Raw genomic sequence first — 22,016 nt, 5'->3', positions numbered from 1 at the left:
TCGAAAAAAATGAGTTCTCTACGTCATTTTATAGCGTTTAGTTCGCTGAAAAAGAATATCAAATTCAAAACAAGCGAAAATAAACGCCAAAAGCTATTTTTTAGAACAAAACGCGCCCAATCGCCTCAGGGCGCCGAGTGAGCGCCGCTTTTGCCCGCGATTGGCCGGGACTGTCCTGACGTCATCCACGGAGATCTCCGGACGGCACCGACGACGTTGCGGCGTAGCGCGTTGCTTCAGCTGGGTTTTATGGACTACGTTTTGGAAATTATGGATAATGCAAGCAGTGTTAAACAGTTTGGACTTTCTCCATGCATGTTCGAGCCATCAGCTGCTTCAGAAAACGGCGGAACCAACGACGCCGCCGAGTGCGCCGGCAACGAAAGTCAAGTCGCGACATTTTCACGTGTTGGAATTCTCGACTGGATGGATAGATGGATGGATGACAGGTTTTATTTGCACCGGAAATGGAGATCCCTTACTACTCACCGCCCCCGGCACGCAGGCCTGGAGGGTGGGGGCCGGAGCCACCATAACTAAAGGCTAACAATGAGATTTTATCTCTTTGCGGCCTCAGCCACCATGCGGATTGACTTGTTTCTGCCGAGCGGTTTCTTAGCTGCGCAGCAGCGCTTCCCAGCTTTCTCTGCTATCAGTACCTTTGTCGACTCCGGGGTAGTCAGCGCATTCCCATATTATTTTGCTTCCGGGTAACCGTTTAACCAACGTACTGTCGGAACGTGGACGAGTGCGCGCAAACCTATTCCGAAATCGTTGTCAACTACAGAATACTGGAGAGAAAACTGGTACTACCGCCGGATAAGAACCTAAGTAATAGAGAAGCGATTGCATGGCGGCGCCTGCAAGCCGGAAATTTCGTTAACCCAGTATGGGCCTTTCACGTCCTACCAGGTGTTACGGTTGGCATATCTGACACCACGTGCAGAAGGGAATTTCACCCGACCGTCTCTCACTATGCTTCGTCGAAATGAGGCGTGATTTCTCCTGACAGGGTTGGCGTCTGGCACCACGTGCAGAAAGGAATTTCACCAGACCTTCTCTCACCATGACTCGTCGCAATAAGGCATGACTTATTTCCGCCAATCAGACTCTGTGCCGGTCACGCGACGTCGACGGAAGCAGATACCTCCGACGATTGTATAGAGCCTATTTAAAGGGATCCAAAATGTACTTTCGAGGAATTCATTCTCTTCTGTTCATCTTTCACCAAATTTGGAATAACCTGTGCAAGTTTCGCACTAAAAATCGTCTCGTCCTTGCTCGGTCTCCATGGTCTACCGGGTACCTGCAGCCCGTCGACGACGCCACGCTACCCAATAGTAACGTCGGTCGAGCTTCGATAGGCATGCGTCGCAACAACTGATGGCAGCGGTGGGATACGCAACCCTGGAGACCACAACTTGGACGACAACTACGAGACCGTAGCCTCTTCGTCCTGCTGACAACGTTCGGAAGGAAGGTGTCTGGATTCATGACTGCATATGGTGAGTGCACGGCTTTTCTTCAATAAGATATCACTTGGCTTTACGTATTTTGTGGAAAGTATAGTGCAGTGATTTTTCTTTCACCTTTGACGGAGGTTGTAAGTACGTCAAGGTTGTTATAGAGTGAAGAGTTAGCAGCACTACGGGCATCCATGAACTTCAAGGCACTAAAGAAGCCGGAATTGTTGAGCTTGGCCAAAGAGTTGGGCCTCAAAATTGCCGAATCAAAGAGAAAGCCGGATATCATAGAGGCGATCCAAGCGATCGGGGCAGGCGACGATGACTGGAGGAATGCCGTGAGAGTATAGCAGAGAAAGAGGAGGAGAATAAGCGCCTAGAGGAAGATGAAAAAGAAGAGCGTAGGCGCCTAGAGGCCAAAGAAGAGCGCGACCTCGAAATGAAGCGCCGAGAGATTGAGCTTCTGAAAGCTCAAAATACTGAAAGACCTAGCACAGAGGCACGTGAAAGCGAGCGCCGAAGGACAGACTTGATGGCACCCTACGCAGTAGGAAGGGACATAGGTCTTTTTCTGGTGCAGTTTGAGCGCACGTGTGAGAAGGCACAATTCGCGAGAAACACGTGGCCGCTACGCTTGCTTATGTTACTGCCACGTGAGGTAGCTGATTCGTATCGAAGGCTCTTTTGAAGTACTTGACACTGAAGCTGCCGTCTGTGCACATCTCTTGCCTCAACATCCATATTGTTTTCTAAAAAATCTGAGGATTTGCTGCAACGCAGGGTAATTGGGTTTAGTGAAGGGATAGTGCAAGGCTTAACTCGTTCCAATGCTAGGGAGCTCGCGGCCAAGGCAGTGTATGAGTGTCCAGTGGTGGATGAAACAAGTTTGACGGATGATTCCTCACCCAGCACCAAACAGGACAGCATTATAGGGAATAATGCAGAAAGTACACCAGATAATGAAGGGGTCAGGAAAGCAGCGCAGCCTGAAATGTCTCGCGGGGCAGCATAGAGACAAAAGTTATTGAATGTAAGTCATGCCACATTGATTGCTGCGCAGGAAAAAGATTCCCCTCTGCGTAACCTAAAGCCGGACGCTAAAGAAGGTGTGGCCAAACGGAACGTAAAGTTCCTCAAGAGGGTAGGCGACCGCTATAGAAAGAAAACCTTTCGAAAGGGAGTGCAATTCGACCAACTCGTGGTGCCGCATCCCTATCGCGAGCAGCTCCTGCACCTGTTTCACGGGGCTTTTGGACAGGGCATCTGGGCATTCGTAAAACAAAGGACCTCTTATTGCATTAATTTTACGGACCCGGCTACTTTCGTGATGTAAAAGCATTTGTAAGAATTCTGCTGCGACACGTGTCCACGCATAGTAAGCCCGGAGATAAGGCTATAGCACCAATGAGACTTGTTCCTATTATCACGGAGCCATTTCGCAGGCTCCTAATAGACACAGTGGGGCCACTTCCTGCAACGCAGTCTGGTAATCGACATATTCTTACAGCACTATGCCCCGCAACAAAATTTCCCGAGGCAATGCCTCTCAAAGAATTAAGCTCGGCGGAGATCGTCAACGCGCTTTTGTCTATCTTCGTGCGAGTAGGGTTTCCCGCAGAAATCCAGTGAGATCAAGGATCCATCTTTACAAGCGCAGTGATCTCGACGTTTCTGGAAAGGTGCGCTATTAAAATCATTCATAGCTCAATGTACCACCCGCAGTCAAACGCGGTAGAGAAAGTCCACTCAGTCATGAAACGTCTTTTGTGAGCCCTGTGTTATGAGCACAAAGCCCACTGGGAGAGTTGCTTCCCTGCAGCGATCTTCGCGCTTCGAACTGCACCGCGCGAATCAACAGGTTTTTCACCCTCAGAGCTCGTTTACGAACGCTGCCTTCGCTCCGCTCTTCACATTGTTCGAGAAGCCTGGGAATGCCGGGCAGACGACCCTTCGGTTGTGGCCTACGTGGTAGAGCTCTTGGACCGTCTGTACACTTCTCAAGAATTAGCAGGGAAGAAAATGCGTAAGGCACAAAGTAATGCTAAGCATTACTATGACAAGACGGCTCGCACGCAACGCTTTGAAGTTGGGGAAAAGGTGATGATCCTGAAACCCTCATTGAAACACAAGCTAGGGGTTCAATGGGAAGGACCGGTTGACATAATTCAGAAATTATCCGAAACAAACTACGTAATCGCGGTACCGGGATAGCGAAGGGCACCACAAGTGTACCATCGCAATCTACTTAAACCCTACCGGTAGAGGGAGGCCATTGTGAACATGTCCCTTAACCAACCTGAGGAGATGCCTGTCGACTTTCCAGGGTTAACAGCCGTGACGGAGGCATAAGAGATTCACGAGACCATTGACAACCTGGTAGAATAGGCGGAGTTGAAACCCAATCAGAGGGCCGAAATGAGGGAACTCGTGTTTGAATTTAAAGACGTATTTTCAGACACGCCGGGCAGGACCACTGCGATCGTTCACGATATCGAGTTAACCTTGTCGGACCCAGTTCGTTCGAAAGCTTATCGCGTTTCGCCTCGTCAACGTAAAGTCATGTCCGCTGAAATAAATAAGATGTTAGAGCCAGGTGTAATCGAGCAAGGAGAGAGTGATTACACCTCACCTCTTATCTTGGTTGAGGTCTCAGGAAAGGAGCCGCGACCATGTATCGACTACCGCAGGCTCAAATTAATAACGAAGGACCAGACTTATCCTATACCGCATATCGAGGAAATGCTTGAGAAAGTGAGCAGGGCTAATTTAATCTCTACGCTCGATTTAGTCAGAGGGTACTGGCAGGTTCCGTTGACCGAGAGAGCAAGCAGGCTTGCGGCGTTTATTGCCCCGATGGGAGCCTTTCGTTCGAAAGTCCTGAGCTTTGGATTGAAGAATGCGCCATATTTCTTCTCTGGCCTTATGGACCAGGTACTACGAGGAATGGAGGACTTCGCACTTCCGTATCTCGATGACATAGCGATCTTTTGTTCATCATGGGCGGACCATATGCAACACCTGCGAACCGTGCTGGGTCGTATACGAGATGCCAACTTAACTTTAAAGCTCCAAAATGCCAATTAGGGCGCGCGGAGGTAGCTTATCTAGGTCATGTAATAGGGCAAGGTCATCGTCGGCCTTCCGAGGTTAAACTGACCGCAATAGACAACTTCCAGCAGCCACGCACCAAGCGGGACATCAGATCATTCCTTGGCTTGGCGGGTTATCACTAAAAATATATATCCCGCGGTATTCCGATAGTGCGAGTTCTTTAACGGATGCTCTCAGAAAAACAGAACCACAAACGGTAAAGTAGAATTACGCAAAAGAAAATGCTTTTAGTATGCTGAAGAAAGCACTAACGAGTCAGCCAGTGTTGAACCACCCGACAACTCTAAGCCATTCATTCTTCAGTGTGATGCCAGCGAAAGGGGTATGGCGGTGGTTCTCTGTCAAAAGAGAGATGACGAGAACGAACACCCTATACTGTACGCCAGTAGAAAGCTTTCAGTTCAGGAGGAAGCATACAGTGCATCAGAAAAGGAATGCGCCTGCGTAGTATTGGCGGTGCAGAAGCTAGCTTGCTATATCGCTGGTTCAAGGTTCACCATAGAGACTGACCACTGTCTCCTCACCTTGATACAGTCAATGTCTACGAAAAACGGCCGTCTTTTGCGCTGGAGCTTAGCTCTTCAACAGTACTCCTTCAATACTCGCTACAAGAAGGGTAAGCTTAACGGATATATGGACGGTTTGAGTCGTTGCCCCTAGAGTAGCAAAAGCTTCATGCTCACCCGGGTTTCCGTGGCATTTTTACGTTGGTTCATACGTTTTTTTTTCTCGAAATGTAGCCGATTGTTAGCTTATTTTAATAACGACGCCTTAGCGCTTTCCAGTAATGGCTGTTTTTAGTGTTCAGGGGGGAGGGAAGCGCGTAAGGAATGGGAAAGATGTAGCGGGTTTTCTTTTTTTAAAGCCTGGTGTGCCTTGGAGGAGGGTGGCTTTGGGCTCGCTGTTTTGAGGTTGCGAGTCCGGCACTATTCTGGGGGATTGCTTGCCCACGCCGGCGACGAAAAGTTGCGAGACCTGCTTGCAAGACCAATTACACCGGAGAGGACCAGGGAGACGAGTCACAAGAGCGCCACGAGGATTGGTGACAGCTCCCAGGGAACCAACAGCTACAAACTAATGGGTCGTCACCTCTAACGGGAATTCTGCTACTGAAACGCCGATCCCTCGCACAGCGGCTGCTGGCCCCTACGCGTCGGGATCTTTCTCATCCCCCGCCGGAGATGCTTTTACGGTTTGCATATCTCACACCGCGTGCAGAAAGGAATTTTACCTGACCTTTTCTCACCATGCTTCGTCGGAATGGGGCTTGACTTCTTTCCGCCAATCAGACTCTGTGCCGGTCAAGTGACGTCGACGGAAGCAAGATCCCTCCGACGATTGTAGAGAGCCCGTTTAAGGGGCTCTTAAATGTACTTTTGAGGAATTCATTCTCTTCTCTTCATCTTTCACCAACCATGGAATAAACAGTGCAAGTTTCGCACTAGAAATCCTCTCGTCCTTGCTCGGTTGCCATTGTCTACCGGATGCCTGCAACCCGCCGACGACGCCACGCTAACCAATAGTAACGTCGGTCGAGCTTCGATAGGCATGCGTCGCAACACACGGTAACACGAAAACCAAATCTCGACTGCTACGTATGTTGTACGTAGGTGCATGCGCGTGCATATCTTTTGTGTAGGTGCATGTGAAAGTGGCTATTAAAAAAACGAAATTGCGCCGAAACGTTCTTGTGTACGGTTGCTGTATAAAAGCCTGGCCACCAAATTCTTGCCGGCGACAGTTTGTGTGTGTCTTCTCTTGGTCCTGCGTCTTTTTTTCGCTGTTTTTTTCTCTTGACCAATTTCTTGCAACGCCTGTAAACATGATTGAATCAGAACAACGGCACGCTTAAACGAGTCGCGCGAGATAAAGCATTTGTTTGTTTATTTATAGTTGCTTGCATAATTACTCCCGAAGGCTTTTTAGAACTGCAAAAGAATGCCAAACTAGATGAGCCGGAGTATGTTCACGGCTGTACAGCAGCGCGAAGAGACGAACTGTCCTGGAGGAAGCTATCCTGCGCGCTTTCCTTCTGTCGCATGGTCGGCTACTTTTCAACCATGAGGCTTCTGCACTAACCCCCGTGCGTTGTTTTTTGCATGCTGAACACGCTTTTGAACAGCAATTATGGATGCGTTTCGGAGCTCGCAGTGCTGCTCATCAAAACTAGTGTGCTGCGAGATATAGTTGCTGCTGTTGCTTATCGATATGAGCAGCAAAATTACTTGTGGGTGATATGCATGTATGCGTACCGCGGCTCGACAACTTTGCCGTTCTGTTTAAAGGATAAGCTGTGTGCTGAGCGCTGTACGAAAGAAGTACCATGCAAAACTGGTTTATATACAGGCTTCAAGCATTACACGGAACGCTGCAACGAGAGAAAGGAAACGGCACTGGCAGAAGATTACGTTGATCTGTGGTTCGCCAAAGCGCGGGCCGCAGCGATGCAAGCGCAGCCGGACGGCCGGCCGACTCTCCGTGAATGGCGTCACTTCCGCCAGTTTTCCCTCTCTGTCGTCCCCCCACCCGGCGCTTCCGGAAGCTACGAGGGCGTGCCGGCGGCGGGTTTTTAAGAAGCGATTGCAGCTCTGTTTACGGATAGAGGTTAGAGTTCGGCACTACTTGGTCCTGCGGATTTTTATTTTCTGTGAATAAATCTCAGTCGTCCGCGAAGAGCCTAATTTGAGCCGAATATGTGATAACGTTTACAATATCGTTTATATAGATAAGAAATTATTATAATAAAGGGCCAAGGACGCTTCCCATTCCTAAAACGAAGCTGTAGTGGAGTTAGAAAACGTTTGTTATTTAGAATTTTAGTAACGTATTTGGCAATGGTGTGTTCTAACATCTTACAACATGATGATAGCAATGAAATGGGGCGATAACTCTGGAGGAGGGTGGAGTTGCCTTTTTTGACCACAGGGAATATACGAGCCACTCGCCAGTCAGAAGGGAGGTTTTCCAACAAAATGGACACTCGAAAAATAACGACTAAGCAATTTGATAACATTTTAGCGTAACGGCGCAGGAATACATTGGGGATGTTATCTGGTCCTGGAGACGAACGTAGTTTTCAGTTCAGAAGCATTGCACAGACACCAGGCAAAGACACCAAGTCACACTCATCGTCGATTTGTTTGTGGAAAACATCGCTTTGCGCAAGTCTGCTGGAATGGAGAAAACAGTCTGGAAATATTCATTAAAATGATTCGCGGTTACTTGCTGGTCATGCAAGATGGCACCGCCAGGCAGTACATGATCAACGGGCTTTTTCTTTTTGGATAGATGGCTCCAAAATTTATCAGGATTATCTTTTATAAGGTTAGGAAAAGTAACCTGAAAATAGTGCCGCTTGGCGCTGCTCACAGCTTGAGTTAGTGTGGATCGTGTCGAGACAATGACTGCATATCTCCTTAAACTGCTGCCGTAGTACAATGACGTCAGACCCATGAAAATAACTTAGTCGAAGATCAAGATAGTCCAGTACACTTTCGTCGCTTGCGCGTGAAAAATTTTTCACAGTTTCAGGTTCTGCCGACAGGGAGTCGCGTGAAGCATTGAAAACACATCAAAAGCACACCATTTTGTGATCAGATATGTTAGGCTCAATAGTCACTTCAAAATTTTCAATTCAACGGCTAACAAAGACTAGACCCAGTACAGAACAAGAGGAGTCAGTATTTATGATTATTTATTTATGATTTATGATTTGTTTGTATTTATGATTATGTTTTAAAAAAGCGAGCATTATGTCAAACATATACTTAGAATGACTGATGTTCATACTGTCAAGTGGTGGTTTGTCCCAAATAGTGCCAGGCAAGTAGTAATCACCTCTCAATATTATTTTGTTGTGAGTAAATGTAGCCATATGTTTACGCAAATTATTCATAAATTGGGGGTGAGAATCTGGTGCTCTATATACAGCAAATAACAAAATACTCTGCCCTACATTTAATGTGACACTCTCATGATTGTCAGTCTGTTGTAAAAGAAATGCAGACAACGGTTTTTTTTTTACTAGAACGACAACTCCACCCCCTCTTTACTCTCGATCACGGCGAAATACGCGAAAGATGCTAGGAAAAATATCATCATCAATATCCTCGTGTAACCATGATTCTGTTATTACCACTATATGTGGTTTATACTCTGAGCAAAAAGCTTCCAGTTTTTCGCTTTTGTTCACGATTCATCGCGCATTTAAATTCAGCAGGCGTAGGTCTTTGACTTGCGGGGTGACACGTCCTTGATTAGGCGAGTTGTTCTCTGTTCTGGCCAGCTTGACTCTTTCTTTTTTTTTCTTGTCATCCCATATGAAGATCTTTTTTCCGATCTTCAGTTTGTCATTGACTAAATACACTTTTTGTTCCAGAAGTCTTTCTTCCTTAGCGCCTTCCCAGAGAAGTTTTCGCTTCCTGGGCGTATCTCCAGAATAGTCGTTCTGCATCGATATTTTTTCACCTTTTAGCTTATGACAGTTATTGAGCCCTTCTTGCTTTTCTTTGTAATTCTGGAAAAAATACGATTACTGGTCGATTGCCACTGCCTCTCCCTAGCCTATGAATCTTGCCAACCGAAGTGCAGTTTACAATGGGTATTGTAGAAAAAAGGTCGGTGATAACTTTCGTTTTTAATGCAATGGCGTCCTCATCTTCATCTTCCTTAATGCCGAAAATAACTAAGTTTGAGCGAATACTGCGATCCTCTATTTGTGTAACCTTCGCCTGAAGAAAGTTGACTGAAGAAAGTGCACTTTAAGGATCCCCAGACTTTCAAGTTAATACTGACCCCGTCACTACACCGCGCCTCTTTTTTGATATCACTGCGAGTCAGGTTAAACGTTCCCAAGCGGCCGTAGTGGACGGCACTGGAGTAATTTGAACCACTTGGCGTTCTTTAAACATACACCGACATCGCACAGCACAGAGGAGCCATTAGCAGTTTTGCTTCCGTCAGAATGCGACCGACCGCCTCCGCAATATGCGATTACGCCACTCGAACGCGAAAGCGAGTGGGCAAACACGGCGGCTACATCGGCGAATGGTTTTAATGCTTAAGCTAGCACTACAACAGGCACAGTGGAGAGAAACCTTCCCGCTGTGTTTTATTATGCTGTTGCGAGCTCGACCGCTGCCCTTTGTCAAATAACACTATGATTATGTCCCTTGAAATCCATGCTTTTGGCATCCACTGTGAGCGGCTGTATGTATGTTAAGTGTTGTGTATATGTGAAGTGCTGTGTATATGTAAAGTGGTGTGTATATGTAAAGTGGTCCTGCCTATCCGGCTATTCTTTCTCACCATCGCTCCTCTCTGTTTCACCTATCTTCGTTTCCATATTTTTGATTTCCGCGCAGCGCAGATATCTCATAAATAACACAAATAACTCAATATTGTTAACCATGGGAAAGCTCATGTAATTAGGGAAGAATATGCCGCTAAATTATGCTGCATAGCCAGCAGTTACTCGGAGGATTGCATGATTCAGCTAAGTTATTAGTGCACAACAAGACAATCACGTCAGAGCTTTCTGATTTGCCTCCTTTAGCAAACGCATCAGTTACACTTTTCAGGCGCCGCTCGCCATTTCGAGGTTATCATGTACCTAGTTACTATATATCCAGCCCTTAAGAATGCGAAATATTAATAATTATATTTCTGCAGGCGTATACGAAATTTTTGCTCTGTGTAACAATGGTTGATAATCGTAACGCTCAGAAACGCCATTATCTGTCAAATGAGTAATAATGTTATCACAATATTGCATTTTCTTTCCGAGCTGCACATGACAGTTGATAGGCGGAAATAAACTACATTGCAGGGGAAACATATCTCTATGTATGTCGAAAGGCTTGCTACCAATCTCTCTCCTCTTGAAAATATTAATTAGTGCACACGCAGACGTACATGAAAGGGCATCCCAGTTGCGATGTAATGACTGCTAAATTCGTCTGAAAAAGAATTTTCAACGCTGAATCGCTGGCAGACGACGGACGAACGGAGCACGAGACACACCAGTGTTCTAAACTAACAACTTCAACACCAAAGGAGGGCGATCCGCACGTTTTTATACAGTTACCCAAGTTTAGCCAGTGATTACAGAGCGCATGCGCAATTCAAAGCAAAAAAAAACTAAAAATCAGGGGAAGCGCGCAGGCGCCTTTTTGAACCGACACGATACAGAAACAAAACACACAAGGGGGTCCGACCAACTCCGGTTTTCCAAACATCAGGCACACCCCCAATGACGCCGAAATCAAGACGTGGCAGCGAAGGCGAGAAAGGGGAAAAGGACGGAATAACAACTCTTGGTAAAGAAATATCTTCACGCACCGGCAGTCCTGTGCGGCTGGCGATGACATACATGACAACAAAACACAATAAGCAAATACGCAAAATAGACAGTAAAATCTCGGAAAGCGGTGTGAAGACATGCATAATAAGAATGAAGTGAAAGGATGGTTGGATTGAGAAAACAATTGACAACATAAAAGCGAGCGATGAAAGCCAACTAAGAACACGGCCTAAAATGACGCGATGCTAGCCAACAATGATCACGGCCTAAAAGGGGGATGAGGGCTCACCATAAATCTGACCTAAAAAAGCAGTGGGATAAAGGCTAACCATCAATACGGCCTAAAAAAGCAATGATGGCTAAACCTAAGAGGGGGATGAAAACAAGAAGAAAAGAATAGAAGCAGCGTCCGAAACATATTTCAAGACAGCTGTGGCGAAAGGAATGGGTACTGAGAAGGAGCCGCGTAAGGTACCACGGACCCAAGATTTTAAACTGGATCGGAGAGAAACTTAAACTGCTTTTCAAACAGGGATACTGAGGGTTTTGTGACGCCGACGTCTTGTTGCTTGTTAATGAAACCTGCCTCAATTATCTCACGAGTGAATTGGTTGCTGCTATTTGCGAGGATTTTTGTTGCCTTAAACATCGAAGGGCACTAGCGACAAGGACCACATTCAGGAACGTCGACGGCTAAGTTTCTAGCTTTTTAAAAACTTCAGAACTTTTTAAAACAGGGCCACAAATGGGCTTCTACCGCAGAAGGCGGGTTAAGGGTCGCTTGACGGCGATCTTATCTCTGATCCGTCAAGGCAACTAGGGTCAAGACACTTTTCCCAAGTATTTCACCCCAGATTAGCCGAGCACCAGGCCGAGGGAAACCTTGTACCCGTTAGAAAACCGATGGGTACCCGGCGGCACTGGGGATCGAACCTAGGACCTTCCGAATGCGAGGCGGACGCTCTACCACAAGGCCCCGCTTCGGTTTCAATGTCAATGTCAAACGAACTCGCCCAGCAACACACCCTGCTGAAAAATATGTGCATGGTAACTTCAGCAGACTCCCATAACATGTTGCTAACTGGAAAGGTACAGACGTGAGCTGGATTGCCTACAGCGTCAAACCGGTGTTCTGCAGGACAAATCAACTGAAATCAAAACGCAAAAGCTCTTTTCAGGGCACTGTGCGTCCTCAGTGGGTATGCAGCTTCGCTCCAGTGCAAGCACTGTGCGTGCAACTCAGGACCTTTTCTGAACTTTCGCTTCGTTTGCTCCGCAGACGTCCGTTCCAGTCAAGCCTGCTCGCGTGTGTGCACAATTCTGTACAAAAGACCCTAAAAAGTAGCAATGCAAAAGAAAGGGGGACAAATATGAAGAAACATGGACGACACGACAATCGCTGAGCTACCACTTGAAATTTTATTGAAAAGCAGGCCACATCTTATACATTCGAGTACATCACATGTGTTGTTTCCAGTAGAACCATGAATACGCATCCAGCACCACCATAGAACTCATTCTCATTGTGACTGGAGGCCAGATGCAAGCAACCAGGAGAAGGCGTGCCTCAAAAAGCGGAAGAAACGACCGAAATACTAATTGACGTACTGGAAGAAGGTGTCGTTACGTCAAGAAATGCAAAAAATGTGACTGCGACTGTGCTTGTGAAACAAAATGCGATGTTCAGTGCGAGCCACTATTCCTTCAGTAAGAGATAAGAGTACGCAAAGACAAACGCCTTTCTGGCTAGGGGCGTACAATGATTACATTTCTTTCGAGGTTTAATTTTATTAATTCCCTTCTCACCTGACACATCTTTTGCGCATCTTTATGACTATACTTCTGCTTGTTGGTTCATTTGTTTTTATTTTGTTTTTTGCGGATTATTTTTCTTCCCTGCTTTTGGTATGATATCCTGTCCCCTCTTCTGCTACGACGCAAAGACGCGTAATTCAGTACTTCGGTCGTTTCTTCCGCTCATACCCAACAATTGTGGAGAAAAGCATTTGTGAGCAGGAAACCATTTGTGAACGCAATATTTTCATATATTATAAATTTCACTAAAACAATCAATATATCCGCAGGTCACCAGACGGAACGTTTTTTGCAATCGTCAATACCGTTCCCCATTGGTTTTGTACGGCAATCTTAACTGTTCGATGCGATCTATGGCAGCACTTAAAAAAAGACATTGCTATACATCAGAAGGGTGTATCATTACCTTCATTATCTCCACGACTATATCTTGCAGTTTTAAAGTTTTCAAAATGTTTGTCTGAAAATTTTGAACATAAGGAGGCACGCCCTCGCCTGGTTGCCTCCATCTGGCCTCGAGTGATAATAAGAATGAATGTTGTGGTGGTGATGGATGCGCATTCTTGTATATATTAATACCCGGACATGTCATGCACTCCAATGCATAAGATATGGCCTGTGTTTATATAAGTTTCGGTTGGAATAGTTTAGAGCTTGTGATGCCGTCAATGTTTCTTCATCTTCGTTCGCTTAACCACCCGATTTATCTGGCATACAGTACCAAGAGCATGTCAGACGTGGTCACCGATGCACCATTTTGTTGTCTGCTAGTTCACCCTTCTAAACCGTCCAGGTCAGGACGCCTAAACTGTCCACGGGGCCCATGCAGGGGGGTGCCAGGGAAGGCTTTGTATTTACGTCTCTGGGGGAAGCCATGTCTCCCGGGTGCACGCCTACGACCACTTGTGACACCGAAAAAAAACATTCGTAGAGCGACGTAGGAATAATCGGTGGTCGGGCCTCTTCAAAAAGAACATAACGCTGCGCATTCAGCACCAGCGCCGGCTGTATCGTACACTACGACAGAGAACAGACCAGTCTAGCGACCCAAGTACATTGAGCATCTGGGCCACATGATTCCGAGGAAACTAGCACCACTATTGCAAAGCCTTTGAGAACCTTCGCAAGTGCGAATAAACTGTGAGAGCGACCTTGATCTGCTTGTCAGGTACTACGTGCAACTCTTGATGACAGAGTTGTGCACTTGAGCTGCAGCTCACACATTGGTCAACGGGCGCAATGCCAGCCACGTGCCAACAGCATGCTGCCACATATTTACATGTACTTGCTGAAAGGTTAATAATGATTACGTTAAAGATCTTCCACGTAGGGTGAGACAAAAAAAAAGTCGTGAACTGCACCTATGTGAGCAAGGAGAAACCTGCTCGTGAGAGGCAGGCGAATATTCTACCACTCAACCACCGACGCCGACAGAGAGGCGCCGTGCAGGGACACGGCTGATTTCACAACGTCTGGCTTCGTAATGCAGGTCACCATGCTCTGCGCTGATCGAGACGGTGCCATTCGCCGCGTGGAAAACGATTTCTCGGGCGAACGCATGCAGTGATCGGCGCCGTCGGCGGTGCATGGTAGCGTTTTGTCTCGTCCAGACTGCCTGGATCGCTGTTGTCTCTGCGCCGGGGCTCTGTGTGACCGCTTCTGACGAACGTGTGGTCGCTTTTGTTTACTCTGCCCTGCCCGATGCACAATTTAGAGTGCTGAACGCCCACCCTGCGAACTTTCCTGCCTATCGTCTCATTTATCCTTTTCTAATTTCTCTCTCACATTCCTTTCGCATAACCGTTGCGACCAAACTAAAGTCTGAAAATACCTTAGTAATCTGAATCTCGCTGATGATATTGCCCTGCTAAGTGACTCAGGATATGAACTGCAAAATATGTTCAGTGACTTAGACAGGCAGTGCAGTACTGTGGGTTTAAAAATTAATATCCAGAAAACCAAAGTAATGTTCAGCAGACTCGGAAGAGAACAGTAGTTCGCATCTGTTAAGGAGGTGCCGGAAGTGGGAAAAGAATCGGTCTAGTTAGGGCAGGCAGTGACCGCTGATCAGGATCATGAGACGAAAATAACTAGAAGAATAAGAATTGGGTGGAGTGCATCTGGCAGGGACTCTCCGCTCATGAATGGCAGTTTAAAACTATCCCTGAAAAGAAAAGTGCAACACTGCTGTATATTACCAGTACTCGCCTACGGGGCAGAAACGTGGAGGCTAACGAAAAGGGTTCATATTAAGGACAACGCAGTGAGCCATGGAGAGAAAAATGATACATGTAACTTTAAAAGACCGGAAGAGGGCAGGGTGGGTGAGGGAACGAACGTGGGCTAATGCCATCCTATTCGAAATCACCAGGAAGAAATGGGCTTGGGCTGGGGACGTAATGCCACGGCAAAATACCCGATGGCCGTTCAGGTTATTGGACTCAATAGCAAGAGAAGGCAAGCGTAGAAGGGAGTGAAAGAAAGTTGCTTGGTAGGTGAGATTAAAAAGTTTGCAAATCTGAGGTGGCCGCACAGGACAGGGTGAATTGGAGAGATATGGGTGAGGCCCTTGTCCTGCATTGGGCGTTGTCAGGCTGATGATGATGATGACCCACCGTATTAACCACAACAACGACCGGGTGGAAAATGGCGCCAGTGCTGCTCGTCAGCTACACAAAGGAGGACAAGTGCAGGTCGCAACTACAGCTTCGGTTTTCTGGGTTTACACGTTAGCGGCATAGGAAATTGCGCGGTGGTTAGCAATCTGATCAATAGAAGCCAATGAATTTGGCCTAATGGGATGATGCGCTCTAAGCCCATTTTGGCCGTTGGGAGGGGCTCGCTTGCATGTGTCGTTGGAGTGCTCAAGCGTTATATGAGGCCGCAACACTTCTTGAGGGTTTTGTCTGAATTACCGTATTCCTCGAATGTCGCAATATCGCAGCTACGCACGTTCTCTTGAAGAAACAATATCAGACAAGCTATCTGTGTAGCAATTCATGCATTATCGCGCACAAGGGATTCATTCAGAAGAACAATTTGCAGAAATGCTCGCTTCATTATTGAAGCCTACCTCATTATATATCGGACTTCTAACAACACGTGGTTTGAGAAAATCGCAAGCAAAGTGCTTTCACTCGGCGGATGCATTTGGCCCTGAGATGAAAAAAAAGGCATGCAGAATCCGTTGCCATCGAGCGAAAGTGGCTCGTTAAAGGTCACATGTTAATAGCATCGATACTTTCGTATTATGTCTAATTATGGCGTCGTGCAGTGCTTACAAAGTGCTGCTTGGATGCTGCTCCTGTATGCAGCCTCTGTCGGGTAGCCACGCGTGGCAGCCCGGAAGGTGTGTTTCTCTCCGCGTTCAACAGAATGCGCCACAGCGATTTTAAAACGGCACACCGAAATTTATCTCGTGTTCATGACTATTGATCTAAGCATTCTTTCGCCGCTGTCGAGCGCACAAGAACGGGTTTGCCAGAGATGCGCCTTCAGTTTTGTGGCGCTCAAGACGCGACCATACCACCTCTGCCAGTTTTGTCAGCGCTTGAAGGGACGAGGATATGTGTGCCATTTACAAGTGTCACGTGATTGTCTGATGTATCTAAGGGGTTTCCGTATAATGAATAATGAACTTAGCAAGGTAGCGTGATAAAGTATAAAAAAGCATGCTGTGCACAGCATGAAAAACTACCATTTTCATTTCTGCCATTAGAGGAAACCGTTGTCAGGTTTCGTCATCCTCGGCCCGTTTTTGCCTCGGCGACCCCCTCCAGATTTCCGACTCCCAAATGGCCGAAGTCTCGCCCTGTCAACGCTACCTCTTCGTCCCCCAAAACTTGTTGACAGGATCAATTGGCCTAGAACATGACTGCAAAAAATGACGAGTGCTTGGCTTTTTGTTTAGAGCATGTAGAGGTTTCTCGGAAAGAAATTTTTAATATTCGAGGATTGAAGGGTACTGGTATGGAAATATTGAAGACAATGAATCATTATTCTGATATGTAGCAAAATCTCTCTTTTAAAGCGTTTCCATTGATCTCATCGACCATTTTAGGCTGCCATAGAAAACCAATGGGCAACGATTTTGCCGATAGCAATAACGTGAATAGAAAAAGCTATACAAGGCTGCCGTCGGGTGATCTGCATTTATATTGATTGTTGCAGAGGAATCTTACATTGAATGCAAAAATTGCGCTCATAACCGATTTCGTGCTCAAAATTCCTATTGTTAACAATTGCTGGGTATGTCATGGCTGAAAAACATGACGAGTGCTTGGCTTTTAGCTCGGAGAGATTTTACCGGGATTTCTTGTGGGTGCTGTTAACAAAAGTGCCGTTTTGTGGCTATTGTTCACGCATGGGTTGAAATTTGAAATGCCATCTAATTGGCCTCGCTTTCCTGCTATACATACTATTACAAAGCTCCATTCATCAAATGTCGCGCATCGTTCAAAAAGGTTGTAACCACAAAAAGTAAACACAAAAGGGCGCATCTTTATCCGGTAGAACCCAAGCAACAGCGACTGGAAATCTTTTCTACTAGCTTGTTCTTTGCGAAGCAGAATGGCAGAATGACTATCGCTGCGCCTTTCTTACTTGATATTCTGGTTTTGTTTTTCATCTGCTGAACTGAAATGTTCATCGTTAGTGGCATTGGTTTTAAGTTCTCTCAAAGCGCGCATCGACTGCTGGGCCTTCACGCCATACAGCGATTTCTTATCTGCGCCTCGCCTATTCCTTTACACCGCCCAGAAAAGAGATTGACTCGCATGAGGTTTCTTTCAGCTGCAAACAAGGGTGAGTTCATGAAGTTTTGTTACAAACTCTCCCATTGCGGATTAATAGAGGCACCTCTTCTAGAACGCAAAAATCGCCAGTTGGTACTTTACACAGCAAACGGAAGGAAAACACACAAACTCTCACTGAAAAGGCATCGTACAAAGGAAAGAAAAGAACAATGCGTCGGCCGGGAATCGAAACCGGGCCACCCACGTGGCAAGCGGGTATTCTACCACTGAACCACCGACGCACACGTTTGCAATCACCGCTGACCGTTCATTCACACCTACCTGTTACGCAAGTCTCACGTTATGTAGGTCAATGCGTCGGCCGGCGTCACCTGCACGGCGGCGCGTATTTTATAGAGCTGTCGTAGTAAAGCTGGTACTCTTCGCATGGCGTAGATTGAAATCCTGAGAAGTTATTGCTCTATGACTTGGTGTTGCATTTACAGAGCGATACTCGTTCCGGATTGGGATAGACGACAGCGCTGCTTGTCAACGACGTAGCAGGTCTCAAATCCGGAAATCTCGGTGGAAACCTCAACGCCGCCTATTACTCTTTAACGCGACAGAGTGCAGGGCCGAGATTGCAGAAAAGCCGCTGTCGTCGGCAGCGTCGGCGGCTTTGGCCGTGAGCAAAAAATCCCACAAGCATCAACAATTAAAACCAGCTAGTAAATTGGTCGAGATGAGGAATCGAACCACGGCCTCCGGAGTGCGGAAAAGCTAACCACTTCGCCACGCCAGCTTATTGGTTCGGAATGAACAAAGGTGGGTCTAGTGAATACGGTGTTGGTTTAGAAAGGTGCTTTAGAGAAATGTACTGTGGCGTATTTCAGTAATTATGAGCCTGGAAATTACAGAATTAGTGGTTAAGCGAGTAGGAAAGTACGTTTCCTCTACTTTTCCTCTTCGCTTGGCGCGCGCGTAGCGCCATCATGCGGCGCCCACTAAAACAATTCCCACCTCCTCCTCCCCTTTCTCCCAAATGTACGCCACTGTCCAAACAGAAAGCGCGCGACTGCAGCGCACCTCACTCGTCTCGTTCGGGCGCACGGGTGCCGTCCGGGGACGCAGGAACCACGTGATGAGCGGTGAACAACGCAGCGCACATTCAAAGCGTGTTCACCACGAAGCTTGCGGCTTGCTGCCTGTTCGTTCGGCGCGGAAGCTATGCTGGCGTTCGTGGTATCGGGTTCATCAAGAACGATGTGCCGTAGAACTACGACTGCAACTTGAGTCCCGCGCGTTTCGGCAAGGCGCCTGGCAGCGCTTCCACTGGGCTTGCCTCTCCGCGCGTTCGTTTCACCGTACGTAGCATCAGCAGCATCAGGTTCACGCGGCGTCGAAGGCGTTGGCCGTGAGCAAAAACTCCTGAAGGATAAATAAATAAAAAAGAGTAGGACGTTGGTCTAGGTAAGGAATCCATAACCCATTGCGCTATCGCGTCATACCCTCAAGACGGAGCCTGATTGTCCCATCCAATTTTTAAAGCGAAAGCTTTCCTGGCCTCGAACTTGCGATTTCGCCGTGGCGGTGCTCCGAGGAGGCACATGACGTCACAACGCGTGTCTCGCCGCAGACTCGAACCGGTCTGGCCGGGCCGGCGGTGGCTGTCGCACAAGGCGCGAAATAGAGACGTGCTTCCAGTCTCCGCCAGTGCGGTCAGAGTGCGCCGAAGCCGCCGAACGCGTCGGCGGTCAAGCGCAGTTGGAGTATAGAGGGTCTCGCTCTGACTCACACATTCTGTGGGCTTTGACTCAGCACTGTTTGTGGCCCATTTTTTGTCCATGACTTATGATCATGACTTTGATGACCACGACTAAATTTCTTCCTCAGGCAATGACTCCTGTCATGACCACGCTGATTATAATTCCGTTCATGACTCATCAGTTCGGAATCGTGACTCTATTACAATGACTCGCATGATCATGACAACTATCTGACACTCTATTTATATACCAGTCGTCATACACATTCAATCATGACTACGATGCAGTAGCTGACGACGACTCACCGCGGCGGCTCAGTGGTTATGGCGCTCGGCTGCTGAACCGCAAGACGCGGGTTCGATCTCGGCCGCTGTGGTCGAATTTTGATGAAGGCGAAATTCTAGAGGCGCGGTACTGTGCGGTTTCCGTGCACACGTTAAAGAACCCCAGGTGGTCGAAATTTCCAGAACCCTTCACTACGGCGTCTCTTACAGCCTGCGCCGCTTGGGGACGTTAAACCCCTATTTAAAGAAAAAAAACGAGCTGACTGCGTTATACCGTGCGATACATCCGCCTCGCATGCGGGAGGGGCGGGGTTCGATCCCCGGTGCCGCCGTGTACCCACCGGGGATACACTGTGTACAAGCTTTCCCCTGGTCTGCTGCTCGGCTTATTTAGGGTGAAATGCTTGGGAAATTGATCCTTGACACCACCTTGAGAAATCGAAAACACCTTGTGCCATGGCGCTCTTTGGCCATTAATGCCCTTGAGCCATAAACAGCCTTAATCATCAGAATCATGACTTTTTGCGTACACATCAATTTCCGACATTACCTAGTAATGCTTTCACATTACAAAAGAACAAACGGAGCGTTTTTGCATAGGGAAGAAGACTGGACCTAGAAACGACGTCTTTCGGTCAACGTTATCATACTTATTGAATCTCGCACACCGCTCATTCTGCACGATATGCCGAACTGCGAAAAGAAGTTCGGAACTGCACGAACTGTACTGAATCAAAATTATTGGTTCCAGATAATATGTGCTCCAAGCTTTTTTGCGCTTTCCCTGAAGAGCTAAGGTGCTTAGTTCACATCACGAATAAAAAGAAATCCTATGGGTCTAATTCTGTCTACACCCTCATCGAGCGTACCTGTGCGATGATATACGGTATTGTAGCGAGAGCTACACTATTCTATCCTGTCGAGAATTTCGCTGTGAGCTTGGGAGGCCGATTGTGCGCATGCGCGAATCCAAACAGGACCAGCAGGTGCGCGGCGCATGTCAGAGTTCAGCCGCGGCCGCGTGTAGGGTCCTGGGATAATCTGCGTATGTGCGGCAGTGTGTATAAAAGCTGAAGTGTTACGACACGATGAACAAAAATCGCTTCGTATATGTGACGAAAACGTGACTCCAGCCACCTCTATGCGGCGGTATCGTCAGGAGAAGATCAATCCTTCGGACCCAGAAGTCGTCGCCTGGCACTTGTCTGCTCTGCACAGAAAAAAAATGGACATCAGAAGGCTAAACGAGCGGCGGAGACGCCTGAGAAAAGAGAAGAACGTCTTGCCAAGCAGAGACGCCATTAGGCGGGGCGTCGCAACGAGCTCGAAAGCATGCGTAACTAGGGTTGAACTTAAGCTCTTTCTTGGTATATCCTGGCATAGCTTAGCTAAGACACGGCTAATTTTATTCTTTGATTGTACTCGTCGAGACATTCTTAACGGTATATGAATCGACATTGTAAAGTTCACACTTAAATCAGACTTACCTCATTAGCAGTAATTAACACATATAATAAGTACAGGGCAATTACCGTCTATATAAGCTACTCAACGATATACGACTCCACATTTTAGATAAAAGTTCAATTTTTGCCACAGTAAAAGATAAAAAAAATTTTTGAGGAAAGGAAATAACGTGGTAAGTATCTCACTTATCTACATAAAATTTCTTAGAGGGAAAGCTGGCGTCCTTTCCCTTCATCCATCATGGACGCGCGAGGCGCGCTGGGAACACAGCAAGCCGGATTGGCATCTAGTGGCTTGGTGACTGTGCTATACGGATTGGATTTTGAAGCGAAAGTTTTATTGGCCGCAAACTCGCAATTTCGCCGTGGCAGTAGTCCATCGGGGCACGTGATTTCACAACGCGCGCCTCGCCGCAGAAGGTTACTGTGCTTCGCGCGCTAGCCGCGCCATCTGGTTTCACGTCACACTGCGCCGCTCGCCGCCGCTGCCGTTTGGTAGGACGTCACACCGCGTTCGTCGTCGTTGCGCTCGCCTCCGCTCGCTTCGACATCAGCGTCCCATGCGTGATTGAAAAGGAGAGCTGGCGTTCGCCGCAACCACCCTTGAGGAGACAGTATGGACGGCGACAATTCTGATAAGCTGGAGGAGGCTTGGAATCGACAGCGGAGCGAGATGAAGAGGAAATGAATCGCCCAGGAAACAGACGAACAGCGCGCCGAATGACTGGCTAAACGCCGCCGTGAATATGCCGCCGCGAGACAGGCACGTTTAACGTTCCGTGTCTCGACCGCTAGCAGCAGCGACAGCAGCCGGAGAAGAGACCTGAGTCCTGCTTCACTGAAGACAGCCCGTGATGAACAATGCAATGCAGCCAAGAGACTTCAGCGGCGGGCTCAAGAAACCGAAGAACAACGTGCCGTTAGCCTAGAGAATAGGCGTAAAAGTAACGCAACCCCTTCAATCCTTCGATAGCCTCGGTGCTGAAATCAAACATGGACCTACAGGTCATACTGGACGTTTATGCCTGTGCTTCATACGTGGTGGTATATGGGAGTTTCCCACTTGCTTTCGCTACA

General features: G+C 47.4%; 1 non-coding gene across 1 annotated transcript; it reads right to left on the bottom strand.

Annotated features, from left to right (window-relative positions):
• Nucleotides 1-17,654: 17,654 nt before the first annotated feature.
• Nucleotides 17,655-17,725, bottom strand: TRNAG-GCC (transfer RNA glycine (anticodon GCC)). Its single transcript has one exon. It is a non-coding gene; the product is annotated as a tRNA-Gly (tRNA).
• Nucleotides 17,726-22,016: the final 4,291 nt, after the last annotated feature.

The sequence above is a fragment of the Amblyomma americanum genome, chromosome 4 (assembly GCF_052857255.1).
Source record: "Amblyomma americanum isolate KBUSLIRL-KWMA chromosome 4, ASM5285725v1, whole genome shotgun sequence".
Classification (NCBI taxonomy): domain Eukaryota; kingdom Metazoa; phylum Arthropoda; class Arachnida; order Ixodida; family Ixodidae; genus Amblyomma; species Amblyomma americanum.
Note: the sequence above shows the minus strand (reverse complement) of the source record. Positions and strands in the feature narration are given on the sequence as shown.